Source organism: Chaetura pelagica, unplaced genomic scaffold (genome assembly GCF_000747805.2).
Source record: "Chaetura pelagica isolate M959 unplaced genomic scaffold, ChaPel_1.0 scaffold31, whole genome shotgun sequence".
Classification (NCBI taxonomy): Eukaryota; Metazoa; Chordata; class Aves; order Apodiformes; family Apodidae; genus Chaetura; species Chaetura pelagica.
Window position 1 is genome coordinate 793,897 of NW_009952481.1, and position 17,977 is coordinate 811,873.

Here is a 17,977-nt window from a genome sequence, read left to right on the forward strand (position 1 = left end):
TTGCTGAAAATGTCCCTTCCTGTTTTTGAAGCCTGCAGAAGAATAAATCCCCTTCTGGGCTGTGCTGTGAAGCCGAGGGGCCCCAGTGTATGCACACCCAGTGCTGCCAGGGCTGGGGCCAGCAGGAACAGAGAGCTGCGTAGCTCAGCCAAAACCCTGACACTTCCAGAAGTGACAATCAGTCTTCCTCCAAGGGCACGTAAATGCAATTTGAAATGTGTGAATGGGATTTTTTTCCCCACTAAGACTGTTATTTTTGTTTTATAAAACTGGCCTCTGATGGGGGAGTAGTTTATAAGCGTATTAAAGGCCAAATTTCACTGCCAATCTGGAGCTTAATTTGTCAGAAGTCCTTGGCCGTAGCAGTCCCTGCCACAGAGACTCACGGAATCACAGAATCTTTAGGGTTGGAAGGGACCTCGAAAGTTCACCCAGTCCAACCCCCCAGCCAGAGCAGGATCACCCAGAGCACATCACAGAGAAATGTGTCCAGGCAGGATTTGAATGTCTCCACAGGAGACTCCACAGCCTCTCTGGGCAGCGTGTTCCAGGGCTCTGTCACTCTCACAGGAAAGAAGTTTTTTCTGATGTTTACATAAACCTCCAATGTTCCAGTTTGCACCTATTGCCCCTTGTCCTATCACTGGATGTCACTGAAAAAAAGCCTGGCTCCATCTTCCTGACACCCACCCTTATCATATTTGTAAACATTGATGAGGTTACCCCTCAGCCTCTCTTCTCCAAGCTAAAGAGACCCAGCTCCCTCAGCCTTTCCTCATAAGGGAGATGTTCCACTCCCTTCGTCATCTTTGAGGCTCTGCCCTGGACTCTTTCAGGCAGTTCCCTGTCCTTCTTGAACTGAGGGGCCCAGAAATGGACACAATATTTCAGATGCAGCCTCACCAAGGCAGAATAGAGGGGGAGGAGAACCTCCCTTGACCTACTAACCTCACCCTTTCTAATGCACCCCAGGATACCATTGGCCTTCTTGGCTACCAGGCCACATTGCTGGCTCATGGTCATCCTCCTGTCCACCAGGGCCCCCAGGTCCCTTTCTCCTACACTGCTCTCCAGCAGGTCAGCCCCCAACTTGTACTGGTACATCTGGTTGTTCTTCCCCACATGTAAGACTCTGTACTTGCTCTTGTTGAATTTCATCAAGCTTCTCCCCACCCAACTCTACAGCCTGTCCAGGTCTCGCTGAATGGCAGCACAGCCTTGTGGTGTGTCAGCCACTCCTCTCAGTTTAGTGTCATCAGCAAACTTGTTGAGGCCACACTCCGTTCCCTCATCTAGGATCGTTCTCCCTTATATACATCTGTGTAAATATTTTCAGTAGTTAGTGATGAAAAATTTAACCTCCCCACCTCTAGTATTCACCCTAATGTTTGGAGTGATTTTTTTCCAGCTGTATGCAGTCTTTAGTCCAGTTTATCATAATGACAGCCCAAAGTGAGCTTGAGAATTGGCTGTGAAAGGGGCAGGAATGGGTTAAGTCAACACTAGCTTAATAGAAAGTTACTTACAGAACTGTGATGTTAGTGTAAAGGGCATTTCAACTCTGTAAGCAGTGTTCAAACTGTGGAATAAGACTTTACAGTAAGTTTTGGCATCACATGAAGGCTTTCCCAACACCATGTGTGTGTACATCCAACTCTGCTCCACTGGAAAATTAAGAAGAAAGCTCTGTGAAATATCTCTTCACACTTCTAAGAAATACAACAAGGTGCAGTGGGATGCCTAGCTGATCACGCCTTGCCAGATTCAAACATACCTAATTCTTAAAGTAATATACATGCATGTTTAATTTAAACCCATGACCTGAAAACATCAAATCAGGCATTAGGGGGAAGCCAGTGCTGCTGGTTTTGAAAGGCTGACAGGGGAAAAAGTGTTGCCAAAGTGAGCAGATATTGAGTAAAGTCAGGAACTCTTCTCTACTGTAAGCACGTATCACTCACTGCCTAAACTGTTTTCAGAGAAATATTACTTCAAGAAAATTACTTCAAGTTTTTGTGAAGCATTTCAAAATACTTCGTGGATGTTGCTCCTGGAGAACCCTATTGAACCCAGAAATTCACAAAAATGTTAACTTGTTGCTGTTTTCCTTATTTAAATACATCACTTGCTCTTACTGTTTTTATCTAAATAGTAATTAAAGAAAAACAAACAAAAAGATAATATGAAAAATCTTACTGATTTGTTGTTGCTGTTATTAGAATGTGATGGTTTTACTGATATCAAAATGGCATGGGGAGTAGCAGCTGTACAACTGTCCAGTGGAAAAGGACCTGGTATTGCCCCTGGTATATGCTGGCTGAATATGAGCCAGCATGTGCCCAGGTGGCCAAGAAAACCAACAGCAACTCTGGCTTGGATCAGAAATATTGTGGCCAGGACCAGGACAGTGACTGCCCCCCTGTACTCGGCACTCGTGAGGCTGCACCTCAAATGCCATGTTCAGTTTTGGGCCCCTCACTACAAAAAGGACATTGAGGTGCTGGAGTGAGTCCAGAGAAGGGCAACAGAAGTGGTGAAAGGTCTGGAGTCACAAGTCTTACGAGGAATGGCTGAGGGAACTGGGGTTGTTCAGTCCAGAGAAAAGGGGGCTGAGACAAGACCTTGTCACTCTCTATAACTGCCAGAAAGGAGCCAGGTGGGAGTTGGTCTCTTCTCCCAAGCAACAAGTGATTGGACAAGAGGAAATGGCCTCACGTTGTGCCAGGGGAGGTTCACATTGGATATTAGGAAAAATTCCTTCACCTAAAGGGTTATCAAATATTGGAGCACACTGACCAGGTTGAGTGGTTGAGTGATCATCCCTGCAGGTATTTAAAAGCTGTGTAGATGTGGTGCTTAGAGTTATGGTTTCATGGTGGACCTGGCACTGTTAGGTTAATAATTGAGCTATATGATTTTAAGGGTCTTTTCCAGTGTAAATGATTTTATAATTCTATAAAACAAAACTAGGAACACACCCTGACTCCTTCCAATTCACCTGTCCACTCTGGAAACACCCAGTGAGGTGCTTTCCAGGGCCTCAAAGGTAACAAATTCCCAAGAATGTTCCCTGCTTCTCTGGGAGCAGCCTAGAGAGGCTGCTAGGTGAGGGAGGGTGATCTAGGAGCTGAGGGCATGGTAAGGCCAAGGTACTGTGGCCTTGCAACTGCAGCCCCATCTCACAGCCACCAAACTATATGAGCAGGAAAGGGATCTGTGCCTTTAGGAAACCGAGGCCTTTCAAATGCCCTTCCAAAACAATCTTCCCTAGCTGACCTGTCTTGCAGAGGACAAAGGCAAGCAACTGAGGTTTCCAGTGACCTCACAACTGGGACAGCCAGGTGGGACTGGCACAGAAGTTCAAGGCCCTTTGTCCTTTACTGACAGTTTCGACATTTTAGGATTTCATCCCATCCTTAAATGAAACAAAATTTCAAAATATAAAACCTCCACATCACAAATATTCGTACAGAAAACTTTAAAGTCATATAAACACTGCAGAAATGCAGCAGAGACTGCTTGGAAATGGAGTCACATGCCAGGTTTTGCATTCACATTTTCATTTCATATTTTCTACCCTACAATCATGTTTTATTCCACTTTTTTACAGAGTTAGTTCATGGTATCAGTATTCCCTTGATACTAATAGAACTGACTCTTGTGAGATATTTTTTCATGTCTCAAATATACCCATACTGAGGATTTAGGGTGAATAAAGCCCTATTTGTATCCCTGCTCAGCTTGTGACCACAGCTACAATAATGAGAGCAGAGGTGACTCCATTGGAAAATCTTTGATATTGTGTGTTTTTGCAATTCAAAATAGTCACTTAGGAACACAAATGGAAGTCTTGGAGACATACTAATGGCTATTTAAAAAAAAAAAAAAAAAAGGTTTAATTTTTCATGAACCACTAATCCTGCCAAAAATATTCCCTGTTCTGAAATACAATTTTCAGCAAGATGACATTAAAATAAGGGATGCCAAAGCTTCCATATTCTCCAAAAGGGAGTTGAAGACACAGTTTCACTGAAGGCTCTCAGGATCCACATTTAGCTGAAGAAGCCCTATGAAATAGCTTTGAATAGAGATCCTAGGGTTTTGAGACCTTCCACACCTTAGCTGGTAACCTAGAAAATCATAAAATTACAAAATTAAATTTAAATTAGAACATTCATGAGGTTAGAAAATTCTGCTATCCAAAGCTGGACACTTCAGCTCTCCAAAACAATTGAAGATCTGAGGGACATTTCTGGTTTCTTGAGGAAAAAAATGTAAACCAAAATTTTTTATACATTTTCCATAATTATACAACTCTGAAATATCTTTTCTGAAGATAATGTAATCATTCCAAATTTAATTTATATATATATAATTTTTTTTTAAATTACTATAATTTCCTAAAGACAATAAATGCTAATTGACTTCTTCATGGCTTATATAAATGTTTTAGACTTCAGGGAAGTCTCCAGAGTTTCTTTTGTTGCTATTACTGTGTAAAAATAAAAAAATAGCCAAAACACACAAAAGCAGATGCATTGATATACAGGTACCCAATATAGACCTGCTGACATACAGTGTGTTCCACCATTGCTCATGTATTTCCACACTAATAAGAAGTACAGAGAGCACTTGAAAGTCAGAGAAACAACTAAAATTGACTGCAAACCTCATAGGAAATATCCTTTCACTAAGCGCAAGTTATTTGCTTCAGAGAAGGACATGGCCTTTGAAGAAAATTGGTTTGGCTAAAATGTGTGTACATTAGGTAGAACTGCAAGACATTAGATTTCCCCTCTAATTCTCACTGCTTTTGACATAGGTGTATAAATATCTGGGAATACACTGTTCAATTCTGGGGATTTGGTCATACTGTACTTTCAGACATTCTCATGAGACTACAATAGGAACATCTGTCAGATTCAGAGAATTTAGGAAACTTTATCATTCAAGAGGCTTACCGCTATTTTATAGGAATACAATTAACATCTGCAAAGAATGCTAATTTTACTGCACTACTCTCATGCTAAAAATCTGTAAGAGCAAATTCACTGCAGTTATCAATATATTCTTCATAGCAATTCTAACTAATGGATTTTAAATTGTTCCTTTATAATATACCAGTTTAAGTGCTATCTAATTATTCAGTGTGTTCCAGTATCGTCTCATAAAGATTTCATGGTTCAGTAATGCTCAGTTAGGCTTTAATTTAGACAAATATCTGCATTCAGGAAGTCATTGATGTTATTAATTTAATTTCTAAGTAGTCACCTAGATAAAGATCTTAACTCCTGCTGTGAGCTGATCCATACTAAAAACCCTACTATCAAATTTGGTATTTAATCGTTGTCTTTTATTGATTCAACGTGGAAAGTTTATGCAATAATTCAGATGGAAATAAACTATTTCATTCCTCAGCTCTTTAACTACATTAGACTTTCCTATTATTATAACCTAAGACCACAGTCTGCTAGCCAGCATCTCCTAGTTAGAAGGTATCCCTATCTTGATATTGGGTAGGTTTGATTTCTGTATGGAGGTGGAAAGTTTAGCAATATTTATTGTGCTGGTTTGTACTGTTTTCCAATAGGTGAGGGTAGTTTCTCAGATTTCAACATACTCTGGAAGAAGTCCAAGTTATAAACATAAACTAGCAGATTATGTGAATTTCATAAATCATTAAGGGACATCATTAGCCATCCTTTCCCCTAATTTCCATATCCTTTTGACAGGAGTAATAACTTTGTTAAGAAAAACTTTCAAAGGTATAAGAATGTGAAAAATGGACAGCATGAATCTTTTAATAAAATAGTGATGGATTAAAATTTAGCTACACTGCATTTTATAGGAAAGACTGGATAGTATCTAATAAGCACTTTTATAAACAATAGTCAAGCATAGGAAATAACTTCTGGAAATTACAGGGTTTTTGTCATTAGTTCATATTAGCTTTAAATATACAATACCTTGAAACTCTAAGAGTGATTTTAAACTACACCTGCAGCAGTCTGAGCAAAATTCCACCAGCTGAAGCTGGACTTCTGAGAATATGGTTTGCCTATTTTGCATTCCTTTTCACACAAAGAATATCAAGTGCAAACTCCAACTAAAACTCTGTACAACAGGTAAATTATGTTCCTACTTGATTTGGGTTCCTAGCTAGGTGATCCAGTAGTCCTTAATTCACTTGACAACTTACTTCTGTAAAGAAAGGAGACAGTAAACAGTAATTATCAACCAATGCAAAAGTTTGAAAAGTTCCTGGCAAGACAGAGTAGGAGGAAGCCAGCATGTGATATAATTCAACATGGCTCACTTGAAATCACCAGCTGAGAACCTTTATAGTTTGGCAAAGATTTAAAACAAATGTCTTAGAACATACACAGCCTCTATGCAGACTATAATAACGTAAACTTTCTTTCAACTTAAACCCTAATATGGATTTGTGTCAAATTGCTTAACTCACTTGGAAGTGCTGAAGCTTCACCCAGTCTAATAACAAAGCTGCTGATCTTAGATTATGCCTATATCTCCCAATGGAGACACAATTGTAATTGTGTTAGCTCAGTCTTTCTCTATAGATCTCATTTCAGCAAACCTGTAAGTTACAGTGGCTTGCAGTCCACTGCTTGCAGAATGTGTGAAAATGTATGTGAAATTAACGTGGTTTCATGAGCTTGGCATTGCTTTGAAGGGAGGATGGTCCAACCACTATGTAGAGGTGCCTTACAGTAAAAGAGAAAAAGGCTTAAAAATGCATATTCTATTTATTGTAGATTTTATGTCCTCAGTTCTTGCACTGGTTATATTCTTCAGGAAACTAAATGATGTCATTTCCTTTCTACAGGCAAGTTACATAAATGCTGGAATACAGCCACTTCAAACAGCCTTCAAACAGATGTGCATGTGTATAAATGCCAGAAAGTGAGAGCAGCCACTTGCAGTAAAAAATGTTACCCCACACATGGTATAATGTTTATTTTATAACCTCTCTCATGGACTTACATGGCTCATTCTTCTAAATTTTCCAGGCACAAATCCCTTAGGAAGAGGCTGTGGGATACCAAAGTAAAATAAATTAAAATTCTATAAATAAAATAACTTGAGCAGAACAAAATAACTCAATAGGTATCAGCCACAACAAAACACAGAATACAGAGAGATCTAGGTATGAAACGTTGAATTTGTTTAATTACTCCAGGAATGAACTTTGAGTAGTAAACCAGTGAGACATAAAAAACCCCAATTTAGTTAGGAGGCTTCATATAGCTTGGCAAGGAACTTTAATTGGAGCTGTGATAGCAGAATCCCTTGAACACAAACCTGTATTTACTGTAACAAAAGAAAAATATCCATAAGGCAATGAGCTAAGGCCAAATGCTATACTTTGCTACATAATGGAGATGAGCAAACAGAGCAACTTGGTCCTTAGAAGTCCAGTCATGAAGGCAGATGCCAGTACTACATGACTAGCCTTGCAGGAAAAGCTCATGCATGAGACCATGAGCAGTTAGGAACTACAGTGGTAACACACATCAGGAGAGAGAAAGGAGACAGCACAAAGGAAGGGACCATTATAAAATTCCATTATGCTTTCCAGCAGCAAAATCTGCTGTCTTGATAAAACCATGCACTAAAATAGTAGGTGAGATTTTTTTCAAAGAGGTTCGACATTGTTCTGATAATGCTAAGATGCAACACAATGGGAGATGTCCCTGACTTCAAAAGCAGTGGCAGAAGGCCAAAGCATAACACTTCTGAATATTTTATCCAGGCAGCTTTGAGGCTGTTTTCTTTCTTGCCTGCAGTACAGGAAAAAATATTGTCTTGGCTCCAGAACTGTGCCTCCAGTGTCATGCCTCTGTCATCAGAAAATTCAGCTCTTGCTTGCAGCAGAGTGGTTTCCCTCAGGTGAGAAAATAAGTGACAAAGGGGTCTGGGAATATATCTGCAGTTTGACTTAATTTACTCATTCACTGCAGTCTGGTAATGGAGGAAACCACAAATCCATTAAAGGCAACTTCCTTTTTCAAAAGTTTCCACTAATAAAGCAGTGCCCAGCTCCCAGGAAGATTTTCTGTCCCAGGAGTATCTTCCAAATACAGGGAATAAATAAAAAGGAAAGTTTCTGCTGGATGCCACAGCTTATTTCAAGGGCCTGTGCATAACAAAACAATACAGCATTTCTTCAGATTAGATAGGGGCACTGCCATTTGAATTCCTGATAGTAATGATAACAAATAAAGTCTCACAATATTGCCAAGTATCATATTAATCTTGTTGGACAAGGGCCAGTGAGATTTCCAGGGGCTGTGTTTGAAAGCAAAGATGTTTTATTCTCCTTCCTTGCTCTGTTCCCCAGCCAACACAAGGTCTCAGGGCTGAGACCTATTTTCTGGGATGTTTTACTCAGTTGTAGAGGTCAAAAAAAAGCAGTATAGACGATCCAGGATGCTTCCCCTTCCCCACAGATCTGTTGGGGCATCACTTGGGCAGCAGTTTGGTTTGGCTGTAAGGGAATGAAAGGCATCTTGTTTGCTGGAGTATAGCGAGCAGAAGAGCAGCCCACCTCCCGCCCCTTCCCTGTGCATGCTCCCAAAGAAGAGAGGCCACACACACAGCAGCATTCTGCCGTGGAAGAAGCAGTGCAGGAAGACTGTAAACACAAGCACAGGAGGGACAGGCAGTGTAAGTCAGAGCTGGATCAAGACAAGAAGTACAAGAGGAGACATATGACTGTTACTGCACATATCTCAACAATATCTATGGCAAATAACTGCAGCATCACTTGATAGCACAGTAATTCTGTGCTATGAGGTCATCCTCCATCACTCCTGCAACATCTGCAAAATCCCCTGCCTGCTAAGAACTGTAATTGTGAAATTTTGTACAACAACATCATAACTGTCAAAGCCTATTATATAAATCAATTCTTGGTTCGAACACTAGGATAACGAAGACCACTCACACAGTGAATTGGCACTAGCCTAACTTTAAAAGACAGCAATCCATTTTAATACCTCAGTATCACATTTTTTCTCCTTGCACTACAGACATACAAAAAGCAAACTATCTTTGTAGTACAGATAAATCAACAAAATATAATCCCAAATTTTAGCTTTTAGTCTATTTATGGGACAGAAAAAGTTGGACTGAAGTCCATAAATGCTACACTGGCCTGTAACATCCAATTGTACGAAGGAGGCAACACAAGAGCAGTGTGTCCTTTTAATTCTTTGCAGCAGTGATCAAAGCTGGCAGGATGGCGTAAAGGCCCTGCACAGGCCACAGTTTCATGCTCAGAGGAGTGTCAGAATAGGTGAGAGAAAGATAAAGTGCATAGGGCTTGCACAGATTCCTCCACCCTCCTCTAATTCTGTCCCCAAAGAAGAAGTGCATATAATAGTCTGCTCCAGCACTACCCAAGGACCAGCAAAACCCCAGTGCTATCTCTTTCAGTGGCTGTCGTAAGCCAAAACATAATCTCCATCATGCGTGCCTTTTGCCTTTTGGTCCAAGCCTGCAAAGGGAATATCAGCTCATTGTGGGGTCATTCTGTGCTTACTGTGTGATAGGGACAAGGAGTGACTTGGAAGAAGGTATAAGCAGGTGCTGGAAATGGCAGCTCATTTGTTTCTCTCATCTGCAGCACTTCTTTCATCTCCAAGGAGACTGATTGATCCCCACTGCCAATGCACCAGAGACACAGAAATCCAGTGCAGTGAAACCATGAGTCAGAACTCCTCAATACAACTTGAACTGTTTAAGAGCGAACTGTTTAAGAATCAATACACTGGTGAGGGAACAGAACCAAACGTACCAGCCATTGCTGCAATAAACCCACTACTTTTTTACTACTATTGCAAGTTCTTTACTTAAGGTCTGCTTGGAATGTCAAACATCTCCGTTCAGGATGTTTCTCGCCTGTATTTTGTATGCATTTGATTGCAAAAGAACAGTTTAGAGATCCTATTACCTTTAACCAGAATTGTGTCCTCAAATGTTTTTATGCTTCTCTTGGGTTCTGCTGCCTGAACTCCACCTAATAGCCTAATAAGTTCCATATGCCCATTTTTTTTGAAGAACACATTTTCAAAGAAGCAAATGGTTTGACGGATTGGCTCACAGAGAGCATGAATGCTGTTACACACATCGTTTAGCATTCCACAAGGCCCCCACTGTTAAACTCTGGGAATGTGGCCAGAGTGACCTACCTAATACTGTGCTAACTAGCTTTTTTTTTTTTAAAAAAAAAAAAAGAGAGAGAGAGAGGAGAGAAATTCTTAACCATTGTGCTGCACTAAAGCATACTTGGAATTTGAACATGTATTTGCTGCCCTGGTAAGTTGTGTTTGAGGTGTGTGGGAATTAGGCTGACATGTAACTGGACTTATAGAAAGAATGTTTTGCATAAAACTAAAAATATATTTTTTTAAGTAGCTCACACACTTAATTTAAAGGAGCAACTGGGTCACCCATCTTGCAAGAAGTTAAAAACCACCTGAGAAGTTGAGCCTCCCACACACATTGAGTTCAGGCGAACACGAGCATGTCCAACACTATCTAAAGAACAAGCCAATTCATTATAGAGCTCGACATTTCATTAATGGTGTAGTGGAATATTTAAGAGAATGCAGCAGACACATGTGCCTGTAATTTAACTATATATTACAAGTGCATTCAGGGTTGGAAAAAAATGGTCACACATTGATTTTGGTTAAGGAAATGTTCTAATATTTTTTAAAGACTTCAAACTTAACTTTGAGTTTTCCATCTCCTCCTTCTCATGGCAATTTGTTATTTCTCTCTTCATATACTACATTCAGGTCAAAAGATTCTGGAAAGAAGGTGCAGTTTTTCTAATTTCTTTACATGTTGAAGACAAAAGACTTGGGGAAACTGAGAAGCAAAATATCAGTTTACTACTGCAGCCTCTGATCCCCTATGCTGAAACCAGATGATACTTACTTTTTCTCCTGACAGAAAGAAATAAAAATAAAATTTAAAAAATATTTTTTTTTTGTTTATTTGGAAGGAGAAACTTCTGACCTAACACCCTCATTCTGTGCATGTAACCCACAGAAAATCCAGTCTCTAACATTAGGTCAAAGAGAGAAGAAAGAAAAGCAGTGAGGAAGACATGTGTGTCCTAGGATATTCTGCATCTCTGCACATATGATGAAAGGCAAGGCAGGGTTGGTGACCCAGTAGGATTCAGCTAGATCTATGCTTGTGAGTGTTAGTTATTAGACACATTCAGTAGCTGACTTGGAAATCATTTACCTAGTTACAATAAGATGTATATCACATAATTTCTTCCACCCAAGCCAGTAAGACTGCAAATACAAAAATAATGACTTGCATGCATCCATTTGTGTGTGTGCATGTGTGCTCATGTAGCTGCAATAGCAAACTGGATTTCCAAATCTGTGTCACTGTCACACCTCCTGGCTTACTTATTAGATATCATTTGCATTGCAGTAGTACTTGGTCCAACAAGATGTGTTTTAGGGAGGAAATAATACGTTGTAGGCTGAATGTCTTACACAAATTCGGGGGTTATTTTATGCACTGATTCTTATACCTGCTTCAATTCCAGTACAGGCTTCAGACTTCTGTTGTCACCAACAGCTATACTGACTTGTTACCCCTGAAGCTGGAAAGCTGGTGGTAGTGCCTGTTGCCAAGATGCTGAAGGACTGGGAAAAAAAATGAGACCTTTGCAAGCTCCTAGCAGTCTATAATGACAAATACATCATGTCTGGGACATGCTGTCAAGAATAAGACATCAGCTCTGGACAAAGATCAGTGGGGGGTGTAAGTATTTGTGCTAAAGTACAAAGGTGTAACTGTGATGTTGAAACCATGGATTTGAATACACACAACAGCAACAAACTGCAGATTAAGGAAAATCAGTAAATTTCCTGTCCAATAGCTTGTTAAATCTTCTTTACATTCTGCACACTACCTTGCAGTGCCTTAGACAATCTACTATGTGGCTAAGAAGTACAAAGTCAAAGTTTTATCTGTTAAAAGACAAAGTGTTTGCTGTCAATGCCAATGTAAGATACTCTTGCCCTTGCCACCCGTTACTCATTCCCACCCTGTGACACTCTCCTCAGTTGCGCTGGCACAGCTGTTTGTGGAGCAATGCCATAGGGCGCTGTGAACCAGCTTATAAACAGACCTCATTTTTAGAAACATTCCCAAAAACTGTGTTTTCTGACACTGATGATCCTCTCAGACTGATTCATCAACAGCTGCACAAACTGTTGTGTTGGAACATCCAAAGAGATGATGCATTAACTGGTATAATTAAACTAGTTTAAGTGCCAAAGACTTCATCTTCTGAAATCACAGCCTGCTTTCGATGTGTATTAGGTATTTTTCCCCTAAGAAACTGACTAGTATTTCTCATTTGAGAACTGTCTGGGAATTACTAAATAAACAAATAGAAGTTCTATATACAACAGCCCTAAGGTTTTACAGTCATGTGCTGTTTTAAAAATACTCCGGAGAAGGCATAATTACAATTCCTGTTGCAGAAAAAAAAAATAGAGTTTAAATAGGATATTTCTTCTGCATCACTGATTCTTAAGGGCTGCAATGTAGAACAAGTTTTGCAAAATCAAGAAAAATAAATATAGGGGGTATTCAGGAATTAATTTCAGGGACAAAACGATGGTACCTGGTTGCCCTGACTTCATTAATCCCAGTAAGTGATCCCAACACTGATTTGCAGTTGGTTCTGCTATTTATGCTGCCATTACCACTTCTAACTACTTTGTTTACAAAAGTTTAAAGAATAGCTGTGAAATTATTGTTTTATCTGTTCTGCATTTTGTCAGAATATTTGTTTTCAGGAAAAAAAATAATCCCAATAGTATATCTGAAGAATCCACATCCCACTAGCAAGCATTGCTACAAGAAACCTCTAACTTATCCAGATAGTGATGAGATTCCAAATAATTTGGATTTATGACATTCAAGTCAGAGGCACAGGGGAGAGAAGCTTAATCACATTGGTTTTTTTTACTTCAGCTGTCTACTCATCCATTTGCAACAATAAGAGTTTTCCAGGTCATATAACAGGCAGTTTTCTGTGGAGACAAGATCAAAATAAAATTATTCTTGTGTAATTACAGAAATTAATAGAGCGTTTCTTTCATACACACAGAATGCATACACAAATCTCTGTCTTTCAGATTCTGGATGCAGTTTTAGCGGGCCTCTCACTTTAAAAGAGTTACTCATTTAAAGTCTTGCATGCCATTCTTTGATGAAATGGGTTAGATTTTTGTTAATGTACTTTGGCTGATGGGAAAGCCAGTAACAAGAGATCTCACTAACCAATAGGAAATCATGAAGAGCACAGAATTTGGCTTATGACAGCCCTGGGATTTAAAGACAGACTCAAGGTGAAAATCTCACACTGTCCCTGCTCTTAGTGGGATTTGAGATTTTCCCCGTGGCCTTATCGAAAGCCATGGCCAAAACCAAAGTCTTTCCCAGTACCAAGAAAAGGCAAGAGAAATAGTAGAGTTACCCATCACTGCTCTAGTGTGAATGTCACATACCATCGTTTATGCAGAATTTTGTCACAACTCACCATAGTGCCCTACATCCTGTGACAAAAACTTCACCATGGAAGATATTTTCCTGTTCTGATTTTTGTAGCCTCATCACCAAGTTAGCCCTCTCCAACAGTCCCTCCTAAAAAGTGGTAGAGAGGATATGTATGTTAAATACATTGTTCTGTACTTCCTGTCCAACAGGGTCTGTTAAATGGCCAGCTGAGACCTACAGCTATCTCAGCTGTGCTCTGAGTTGCCACTGGATTTGGGACTTCACACAGCTCCGTGAGTATGTAGTTGTCACTGGCCCTTCTGTGGTCCATGTTCTCAGATTCGATACACTGAGCTGAAACTGTGGTTTGTGGTAGAGCCACAATGATTGAAGGACTGAACAATTATATTTTTTGTTATTAACTAAATATACATATGATGCAAATATTTAATTAAAACACACTTGAGTATTAGCACAGGACATGTATGAAGCAATTATCTCTGTAGAGAAAAGAGCTTGGCAGGGTATCTGAATGCAAAATCTGCAAGACTTAATTTTGTCACAACAATGCCAGTTATTCCTTCAGCAAATGTTGTTGCCATTCTAGGAAGACCACACCACCATAGCTATTACTACTTGTAGTTATTAGGAATAAGCCATAACTATTATTAATAGGCAATGGGCTAATAAGAAGTAGCAGTCAAATTGCCACCATCTCTTTTGTCTCATTCTAAATAGTTCCTCCCAAAAGAATTGCAGACATTCCTTTGAACTTGTCTGGGTGTTTAAAACATAATTTATATGCAGAAATAATGGTGCATTTGTAAATATCTTTTACAACAAAACAGAGAACCTGCAAGAAGAGGCAAGCAGGATCTGTGTCCTCTGTGACCTGGTTTATCAGGGCGTTCACTTGGTCAAAATTTAATGTAAATAATGGTGGCTTCCTCTTGCTGACAGTCTGAGTGGTTTTGCTTAATCAGCTCTAATAGGCAAAAGGGTAAGAGAAAGAGCAAATGATCAACTCACAAAGGAAAAATCATACGTGTAATACTGCAGAGAAGCAAGTCCCTAACAGGGATAATATTTGCTTATTTCTTGAGTCGACTTAATACGGGTGTGATCTTGGAAACTGAAGTACACAGAGTTACACAAAGCTAATGTAGCCATCAGTATGTTACATTGCCACATGATGATTCAAAGTGGGAAATAGTTTTGAAGTGCAGGGAACCAGGGGGACGTGAGGATCACACTAACACACCCTGCTGGAGGGCCTTGGTGTTGCTGAAGGATACCAAATAGAAGGATAAGCTGGTGCATTCAGGATGGGGGCCTGATGGCTGGTTGTACATCTGCCCAGAAACACAGAACTTCACAGAGCAAGAGCAAGAGCAAGGAGAGCCATCTACCTCTGGGCTCTGGGCTGGAATCATACTTCAGAGGAGGCAGCTTTGAAAGATTTACCCACATGCAGTCATACTTCCATAGTACACAGTCACTGGTGTCAAACCAGTTTCAAGCTCAGTGTCATACTTCCTTGGCCCTCTTAAAAGTGACAGTCAATCACAGTACCCAAATTTTGCTAAGCCTGAACTACTCACAATTTGTCTTTACACCAGTGGTGGGAGTGTTCAATTTTGCTGCAGCAGCAAGACACATCCAGGTGGCAAGGGAGAATGAAAATGGAGGGGCAGGAGGAATATGGGGGTTTCAGATGAGAAAAAGGGTCTAGAAGGTATCAATATTATTGCAGAAGTTTTCAAAACCTCAAGTCCCTCCCTCTGCTCATGACATCCATCTGCCTGCAGGCTATAGTTTTTAAATCATGCCATACATATACTAAGATAATAAAAGGAAACTAGCACATGGAGGAAAATATTTTCCCAGCCATAGGAAAAGTACTACAACTATCCATAAAAATCTCCTCAGATCTACCTAACCAAATTTGTGTTTAGGCTGTTAAATATGTCTCCGTTAGGATTTTGCAGGCCAAGACAAGAAGTCTGTCTAGGCATTAGAGTAAAGATATAATTACCTTTTGACAGGGGCCGAGAAAAGCCTGTGCACCAGAAATCCATCCCCAGAGCCCCAGCAGCCTGAGAGTACTAACCACGCAGAAGCATATCCAGCCAAGAAAAGCTTTGCACACAGGAGTCCAGCACAGAGAAGAAATCATCAGGCTCCTGCCTGCTTATGCAGGGAATGCAGTGAGACAGGATGCGAGTGTGGTGCTGCTTTCAGAGCTCAAGCTCCCTCACAGCGCCTTTCCCAGTTCAGCCCAAGGCCCTGGCAGGTCCCTCTGTTCCCTTGTTCCTTACAGCTTCTGTGCACTCTCCTGTTGCCAGACTCCTGCCTGCTGCTTGGGATTTTCTTCCACCTGCCACCACCACCATGTGCCATCACTTCAGCTTGGATGGAGACTGGGGAAATAGGCAGAGGTCAGATACATTTTCTAATATTCATCATCACCCTCACTGCATAGCTATTTTTGATTAATACAAACACTGAGCACTGAATAACAGAGCCACTATTTTCCCATTCTTTTCTCCTTCTTTGTCTGTCTTTTACTGAGGACACCACAGCCTGTTCCCATTCCAGCCTGCAATACATACCCTATCTGTCAGAGAGTCCAATGGTGAGAAAAATATAATGGTATATTTTTAGTATTTCATTTGCATTTCTCAACTGGTCGTTCAGCAACCATATGCCCTGGTGCTAACAATTAAACCCCTGTAGTCTATTACAGCCACACAGCTCTAACAAAATTTGGCAGGAATATTCAGGTGGTTTCATTGCTTACCTTTTCCTCCTCAACTTCCCTTCCCTGACTCCTCTTTTGTTAGTTTTGGAGGCACTTATTGACGTATGGGAACATGCCACGGAAGTCAATATTGAAATTCCACAGGGTGCTGGAGAAGCTGGAAAGAACACATAACAGTGCTAAGATGGTCAGTGTTGTCTAGTTCTACCCCCTTGGTGCTAATCACAACAAAATTAAAATTCATCTCCATCTCAAGGATGTAGCTTGAGCCAGAGCCATCATTATCACTCCTCACCACTTTTACTGTCCAATCCACACCCAACTGAGTAATCAAAATCACTGTTAGCCTTCTTCACTGCTGGCAAACAGGGCCAGCAGCAAAACAGGAACATGAGGATGTTGCAGCACTTCCAGATCTTGCTAATTTTGTCATCCAAACATGGAAAATGAGGAGAATGAAGAGGCAACCAAATTTCACTTTTGGCACTATTGAATATTATAACATTGTCACTTAAAATGACAGCTGATGCTGCTGCTACCAAGTACTGGAAAATCTTTTGAGGTTACTACAGTGACCAGGAATATTTGTCAGTAGGAGGAAAAGTAACTGGCCAAGATAATAAAACAGAACTGTAAGTAGGAAGCCATTGGCCCAAACCTCCTCTTAGTTAAGTTGACAGAAAGGTTTCCACTGGTTTCAGCAAGATGAATGTTATTATAACAGGTGTGAAACATCTACAAAGTCCTTAGATCTTATAAAACAAATGACACTTTACCATTCCTGATGAGCCAGAATAAATCCTGAATGGTGGCTGACTGAGAGCAGAAAGGGCAAGACACTTCCATTTTGTGGCTGCAGAGCAAAGTGAGAGCAGCCTGGGAGTTAGCAGAAGTGCCTGCTGTGATGGAGACAGGATGGTGGAAGGCTCCTCAGCCTGGCAGGACCTGGCCACCCTTTCAACACACTGCACTCTCCCAGCATCCTGCAAGACACACAGGGAGAGCAAGTGCTCTGTTCTCCTTCTTCCAGGACAGGACACAAACACTACCCCAAGAGATGTCTCTCAAAGCACTGGGAGGTCTCAGTTTCACATGGTACTCTGTCAACAGAGGTAATTAAGTGGTTAAAGCTGGAATGCTGGCTTGATGCTCAAAAATCAGGAATAAGTCCGTGTATATCCACAGGGGACATAATAATTCACTTATGCATTGGTGTTAGAAAATCCAGGCTTCAAAAGTTCTCAGGATTTTCTTTTGTTCATAATTTAACAGTAGAGAAGTACACCTACTGGAAGACTTAAACAAATCTCCAGTAAGGAAGATGCCATTAGCACTTTGTTGTATCATTTTTTTAAAATGCATTGATATATGTAGTAATTTTCTCTCAAAATGGTAGTTTACATCTCACTTTGCTACTTTTATATGAGTTTGCAGATGCTGCAAAAAAAGTTCTGGAACTTTTTCTACAGAAACCTTAAAAATTCATAAACTGCTACCATAAGAAGTAACTACCAAAAGAAGACACATTCACCTGCTTCACATATTATTTTAAAAGAATAAATAGAATTTCATAAAAAGGCTTTTGCTGTCATAAAATGGATCGTGTGACTCAGCCAAAGGTGTGCAATGGTGATGTTTATCTTATTTAAT